General features: G+C 41.3%; 1 protein-coding gene and 1 pseudogene across 1 annotated transcript in view; both read left to right on the top strand.

The window, feature by feature from the left end:
* The window catches only part of Arhgef12 (Rho guanine nucleotide exchange factor 12), a 190842-nt gene that overhangs the window by 20203 nt on the left and 163808 nt on the right, over window positions 1-6831 (top strand). The window lies entirely within an intron of this gene.
* Window positions 2365-3413, top strand: LOC105742894 (annotated as a pseudogene).

Genomic DNA, 6831 nt, shown 5'->3' with positions numbered 1-6831 from the left:
GGCCAGCTCAGGCCACTGGGAGCGGTGCTGGCTGGCATGTGGTGCTGGAGGATTGAACCGCGGTCCCTATGCATTTGCTAAGCTTGTTCCAAGTAGGTGCTTTAGACCACTGAGCCATCTCACCAGCCCATAAATAAATGATTTAAACAAGTTTAAAAAGTACAGACATAGAAGTGAAATAGCCCACATGTTCTAGAAATTGCATACATATCAGCATGGCTAGAGCATGGAGGTTGGTGACTGTAACTGGGAATGTTGGAATGAGAGGTGACCCCAGATTGTAGAGGCTTTATGTTATTGTAAGGAATTTGGATTTTAATGTCTGGCTTGTGCTAAGTGTTTAGTTAGCTAATAAGAGTAGTGCTATAGGGGGCCGGGGAGATGGCTCAGCGGAATAAGTGCTTCCCTGACAAGTGCAAGGGCCTGAGTTCAATCCCCGGTTCCGCAAAAAAAAAAAAAAAAAAAGAGTAGTGCTATGCTGTAGAAACATCACTGAGGTGGCATTGTGAGGAATGGATTAATCTTGAGTTTCAAGGGTAGAGAGGTCATTAAAGAGACATTTTTCAATAATCCCAAAGTCCTAAACTGAAGTAACAATACATTTAAAAGAGTCTTAAACAAACATGACAATACATTTAAAAGAAGTGGCTCATGGAGCTATCAAGAATTACTAAGACCATAAGTAAGGTGAAAGGGTGGGTGACGAAAGTGTGGGCCTTCCTGGCTTGTGTGCTTGGGGAGGTGTTGCTGCCGATCAGTAAGATGCATGATGAAAGAAGGGAGAAGCAGGGCTTTGTTTTTCTTTCGTTTGGTTGACTGGCTAAATGGAGGAAGGGGAACAAAACAAATAGAAAGCGTTAAGGTAAAGTACTGTATTAGTTACCTATTGCTGTATAGTAGATTCCCTCACAACAATGAACTTGTGCTCTCCAGTATAGTAATCATAAGAACAATGTGGCTATTTAAATTTAAATTAGTTAAAATTAAATAAGATGTAAAATTCAGTTCCTGTCACAACTAGTCACATGCTTGGTGTTCAGTAGCCACATGTAACCAGTGACCACTGTACTGATTTTTGATTACAGAACATTTATCATTGCAAATAACTTATTTTGGGTAGTGCTGTCAACATTTTTTTTTTTACATTTATTTATTGTGTGTGTGTGGGGGGCCAGCTCAGCCCACCAGGGGGCGGGGCTGGCTGGCATGTGGTGCTAGGGGATTGAACCACGGTCTCTGTGCTTTGCTAAGCTTGTTCTAAGTAGGTGCTTTAGACCACTGAGCCATCTCACCAGCCCTGTCAACATTTATTATATCATATAGTTTATTATAATTAGGAATTTTGAGAAGGAATTTTTTTTTGGCTAGTTCTGGAGCTGGGGATCCAATTGTGGTCCCCTGCGCCTGACTGCTTTTGCCCAAGCGGCACTTTATTTATTTATTTTTTTTAAATTTTTTTAATTTATGTGTGTATGTGTGTGTGTGTGTGGCCAGCTCAGCCCACCAGGGGGCGGGGCTGGCTGGCATGTGGTGCTGGGGTATTGAACCGCAGTCCCTGTGCTTTGCCAAGCCTGTTCCAAATAGGTGCTTTAGACCACTGAGCCATCTCACCAGCCCCCCAAGCGGCACTTTAAACAACTGAGTTAGATAGTTCTGGTTCAGAATTCCTCATGAGATTGACTCACGATATCTATGTCTAGAAACAAAAGTTTCAGTTATCTGAAAGCTTGACTGAAGCCAGTGGGTCTACTTTAATGGTGACTCATTTATGCTGGGTGAGTGAGTGCTGTTGGAAGGGGAGGCCTTATTTCTGCTGGTAGGTAGATGTTTATGAGGATGTTTGAGGCAACTGCCTTGTTGAGTGTGATTATAGAGTTTGGAGCCGTAATAACTTTTGGGAGCTGACCTAAGAAGCCACATCCATCATTTCTGTCCTAGCCTGTTGGTCACACAGGTCAGCTTTGTTCACTGTGAGAGAGAACAGCATAAGGGTGTAAATACCAGGAGGCAGGAATGTGTTGCGGGTCTTTTTGGAGGCTGTCCACCATAGATACCTGTGGCATATCCAGGTACAAATGTCCTAGTAGGTAACCGGATGTCTTGCCTACTGCTCCTCTATTTGTGACGGTTGTTGAAATAACTAGAGTAATAAGGTAACGGGAATGAAACTGTACCAGAAGTGTAGCTATTATACTATCTTGGGTTTTAGGGAGGAGGAACAAATTGGTTCAGAAGCTACAAGGAACACTTACAAAGGAGTAAGGAAAAAAATCAGGAGAGTACATCATAAAGGAAATATAAAGGGATAGGAAAGCACTAGGAAGAGCCTCTCTTGAGTTCTATGGAAGAAGGTAGAAGAAAGGACACTTCTTCAAAATGGCAGTGGTATCAGAATTCCTCAAGCAGGCCTACTTTATCGACAATCAAGAACAGGAATATGTTCAAACTGTGAAAACATCCAAAGGTGGTCCTCGGTCTGCCGTGAGCCCCTACCCTGGCTTTAATCCCTCCTCTGATGTTGAGGCTTTGCACAAAGCCATAACAGTAAAAGGTGTGGATGAAGCAACCATCATTGACATTCTGATGAAGAAAAACAATGCCCAGCATCAGCGGATCAAAGCAGCCTACCTCCAGGAAAAAGGGAAGCCACTGGATGAAGCTCTGAAGAAAGTCCTCAATGTTCATCCAGAGGAAGTGGTTTTAGCTCTGCTGAAAACTCCTGCCCAGTTTGACGCAGATGAGCTCAGTGCTACCATAAAGGGTCTTGGAACTGATGAAGACACCCTCATTGAAATTTTGGTATCAAGAAAGAATAGAGAAATCAGAGAAATTATTAGAGTCTACAAAGATGAACTGAAAAGAGATTTGGCCAAAGACATCACCACAGACACATCTGGAGATTTCCAGAAGGCTCTGCTTTCTCTCTCTAAGGGTGACCGATGTGAGAATCTTGGTGTGAATGAAGACCTGGTGGACACAGATGCCAGGGAGGAGAAAGAGGACAGACGTGAATGTGTTCACCACCATTCTGACCACCCGCAGCTACCCCCATCTTCGCAGAGTGTTTCAGAGATACACCAAGTACAGTGAGCATGACATGAACAAGGCTCTGGACCTGGAGCTGAAAGGTGACATTGAGAGGTGCCTCACAGCCATCATGAAATGTGCCACAAGCACACCTGCCTTCTTTGCTGAGAAGCTTCATGAGGCGATGAAAGGCGCTGGCACTCGTCACAAGGCGTTGATCAGGATCATGGTCTCTTGCTCGGAAATCGACATGAATGACATCAGAGTGTACTATCAGAAGATGTACGGGATCTTGCTGTGCCCAGTCATCCTTGATGAAACCACGGGAGATTATGAAAAAATTCTGGTGGCTCTTTGTGGAGGAAACTAAACATTCCTTTGAAGCTCTCAAGTATTCTTAACAGAAGACTTCTGAACCACAGTTCTTCATTCTGCAACACTGGCTTAACTAGGAATGTTGGTTGAGCAGGTTTGCAGTGTAACTATCTGCTTTCTGAAAAAAATATAGCCTATAAATCTTTTTTTAAAATATTACAACTCTGTATAATGGACATAAGTTTGTTTTTAAAATATGTTTTCAGAAATCGTAAGATCCCATGTGCAAGTTGTTTTATTGCCTAAGAAAGATGTTTAAGTAGATGAAAATAAAAAATATGACATTCAAAAAAAAAAGGGATAAAAGTTGGAATAAACTGTAATTGAAATTAGTAAGTAGTCACATAAGAGCAAAATTTACAAGAATCATTCTTCTAAAGAATGTTTCTTGAGTATCTTTTCTGAAAACTAGAAAAAGATATATAGATTAATAGGGTCTGAGGAGACACATTTGAGAAAGTTCTTTTTTCTTTGCTTTGGAGACAGAGTGTCACTATGTACTTTAGGCTGGACTTGAACTCCCTGTGTAGCTCAGGCTGGCCTTCAACCCAGAGCAGTCCTTTTGAGGTGTGTGGTGAGGTTAAGTGGTGAGAAAAAGACTGAAAGGCCAGTTGGAGTGATCTTTTATGCATGTTCAGGAACTTTCTGTTGTCCTGCAGACTTCTTCATGCTCAGATTACTTAGCTGCTATCTTAATGATTTCCTATAGTCTTATGATAACCCTTGAACTGTTGGTTACTTTATTGGCAAGCTTTCCTACTACTGGAGCATAGTGCCTGGCACCCACGCTTAAGTGAGGAGAGGCTTGTTCTAGGTCGTGGTTTTCAGGGTAGTCAGCCCAGGCAGGTTGGCTCCATGGCACAAACAGCATGAAGAGCATGGCGTGGAGAGCTGCTCAGCTCTTGGCAGGAAGGAGACGAGAGGAGGGAGGAGCAGGATCAAGAGCATGCCCTTTCAAGTGAGGTCACCAGTGGCTACCTCCTCCCACCAGGCCCCCTGCCTAACATGAGACTTTTGGGGGGCATATTAGCTCTACAGCGTAATAGTTACTTCATGTTTATTTTGAAATAACATTACATTTTAAATTTAACCTTTATTTCTAAAGTAGATGTGCTTTCACCGTTATGAGTAAAAAACCAGTATTGTGTACCACATAAAAGGTAGCAGGAAAGAAATGAATGAACAGTTATTAAATTTTAAAAACTGAAAAGGAAGTAGAGTCAGGCATTCTTTGGCTTATAAAAATGGCTATCTGAAGATAAGTTCCTCAGTAAGAAGACTTTTTGGCAGTAAAGGAAACTTTGGATATTGGTTGGTTTATATTTGCAGTGAAATTTAAGGTCATTGAGATATCCCCATTTTTACTTTTTGATGGTAACAAGCACTAAGAATCCTGTCAAATGTATGTAATAGTTGGAAATATAGTCAACTGTCTACCTGGTTAATGTCTAAACACTAACAAAGGTGAGGCCATTTGTTCTAAGAAGCCATGTACAGTAATCTTCAGACTCTACTCACCTACATATCTCATAGTTCTGGTTTTGTAGTTGCCTTATTCACTTTGTACATAGGATACTTAAACTTGTCAGGATTAATTGAAGGCGTTCATGTGAGCAGGTGTACTTGTCAAGATACACTTATTTGCAGCTTGTCACAGTCATAAAACATGATCTCACAAATTAGAGACTTCGTTTTTTTAGAGACTTCTTCCAGAAATAATTGAACTTCTTCCTGAAGCTCAAATGGATATGTGATGAGTGTTCCACTCTCTGCCAGAGTCTGCATATGACTTCAATTTTATTTATTTATTTATTTTTTAGCTTCAATTTTAAATTTTTATTTATTTATGTGTGTGTGGGGGGGCAGCTCAGCCCACCAGGGGGTGGGCTGGCTGGCATGTGGTGCTGGGGGATTGAACCGTGGTCTCTTTGCTTTGCTAAGCTTGTTCTAAGTAGGTGCTTTAGACCACTGAGCCATCTCACCAGCCCCTTTAGCTTGTCAGGATTAATTGAAGGCGTTCATGTGAGCAGGTGTACTTTTAAAGGCTTGTGTGTAGTAGGTAATTCTGTAATATGCCTGAATGCTCCTAATGAATTTTATAATGCTAACCTCTTGTGCTTGTATTGGAATTAATTTAATTATAGATTATGAGAACCAGTGAAGTAGGATAAAAAGAAAGTTGTTTGTATGAAAATTGAGTTTGGTGTACTTTGGAAGTGTGAGCAGAGGCTTGTCATTGTAGAAATGGCTATCACATTAGATGGGGATAAAACAGTTACTAGCTGAGCAGTGGTGGCACACCTGTGGCACATGTGCCACAGGTGATGTGGAGCCTTCTCTGTAGGTGCTTGAGCGAAGCTGCCTCATTACTCCAGTCTCTGAGCATAACAGCTGTTTATTGTGGACGAAAACCTCAGTATTCAGGGTTAGTTGCAGTTGGGTACTTGGACAAATGTTTCCAAAAGGTTCATCATCACTGATCTAGAGTTTTATGAGAATATTGTTTTTTGTTTTTTTTTTTGGCCACAAGTATAAGGAAATGGAAATAAATTATAGCTGCTGTGTTTTAGTATAGTTTACGTAAGAAAAATGAAGGAAAACTCACTATTGCCTCATTTAAAGAAAGGGCCTTGATTCTGTATGTAAACATTGGCATGTATGCGCATGCATGTGCGCACACACACACACACACACACACACACTTTGAGACAGGGTCCCGCTGTGCAGTTCAGGCTGGCCTTGAATTCACATTGTAGCCCAGGTTGGCCTCAAACTTCCAGAGATCTCCTTCTTCAGCCTTCCCAGTGCTGAGATTACAGGTGTGCACCATCACACTTGCTGTATTTATATATTTTAAGTGAAAAAGTTGGCTTACATGAAAGGTTTTTAATGACACCCTGTTTTAACAGTCCTTTTCCGTTAAGTGACCAGCTATTTGTACCAATGGATTGGGTAAGACAGTTTTTACTGTGTGTTTCACAGCATTTCATGAGTTCAGGAAATCGGAAGAGAAGAAAATATGAAATGTTTTCCTTTTACAAAAATGTATTTGGTACAAGATCTACAGGGTTTCAGTACACAGATTGGACTCATAGTGATCCTTCTGTTCTCAGCTTCCCAAATGCCGGGGTTACAGGTGCACTCCACCATATCCAGTCTCCATGGCTATCTAAGTGCACCCAGGGGTGGGGCCAGCACAGCACACTGGGAGAATGGAACTCTGTCCCCTGCATCTGCCTAAGCAGGCACTTTAATCTGCTGAGCTATCTGGCCTGCCCTAATGTCTCCTTTTTGAGGTTGTTATAATGACCAGGTATTGTGCAGAGTAAGTTATTGTTCCTGTTCCTGGTAATATTTTACTTGTTTTGTTTTTAGTATTTTAAAATTTAATAGTTTACTTTTTGCCAAGCATTTACTTTTTTTTTTTTT

Source organism: Octodon degus, unplaced genomic scaffold (genome assembly GCF_000260255.1).
Source record: "Octodon degus isolate 3935 unplaced genomic scaffold, OctDeg1.0 scaffold00080, whole genome shotgun sequence".
Classification (NCBI taxonomy): domain Eukaryota; kingdom Metazoa; phylum Chordata; class Mammalia; order Rodentia; family Octodontidae; genus Octodon; species Octodon degus.
Note: the sequence above shows the minus strand (reverse complement) of the source record. Positions and strands in the feature narration are given on the sequence as shown.